We start from the raw sequence: 676 nt of genomic DNA on the forward strand, positions 1-676 counted from the left end.
GAGAGAGGTAGAGGTTGGCCACGCTTTCCGCGCTGCGCTGGAGAGAAAGCCTTCCTGGCTTCTGCTCACAGATTAGAGTCAGTTTCCACTTCCATGGAAAACAATCGCGAAAACCCACAAAAACATCCGTCACTGCCACAGACTAATTTACAAGAAGAGCAGGGAAGACGCCATCACTCGATAGGGTCGCCTGTGAAAAACAAATTGAGATGTTTTTACTTTGAAATCCACTGACTAATTTAAAGTTTAATATGACCCATAACACAGAGTATCAATCAATGTGCTCATTTTGGTTTTAATGAACAGATTCATTGTTAGTTTATGTAAAATGTAAGATAAAAGTCGAAAAAATCACAACTTCCCCCGGCCTAAGGTTACGTCTACAACATGCCTGTTTCCACAAAAAAAGTCAAAGATATTTTAAATTTGCACATAAAGCAAAAAAGCAGTAGAATGTGCAGAATATTGCTTTATCTTCATTCCTTAAAAACCACGCTACGCTAGACATGAGTGTGTGAGAGTGTGTGTGTGTGTGTGTGTTTTTTAGTGTTTTCAGTGAGGAATATAATACAACATAAAGCACATAAAGCAGAAAAGCAGTAAAGTGTGTAGAATATTGCCGGCCTTATCCCTTAAAAAGCATGCTACACTAGACATGAGTGTGTGTGTGTGTGTG

Source organism: Etheostoma spectabile, chromosome 9 (genome assembly GCF_008692095.1).
Source record: "Etheostoma spectabile isolate EspeVRDwgs_2016 chromosome 9, UIUC_Espe_1.0, whole genome shotgun sequence".
Taxonomy (NCBI): domain Eukaryota; kingdom Metazoa; phylum Chordata; class Actinopteri; order Perciformes; family Percidae; genus Etheostoma; species Etheostoma spectabile.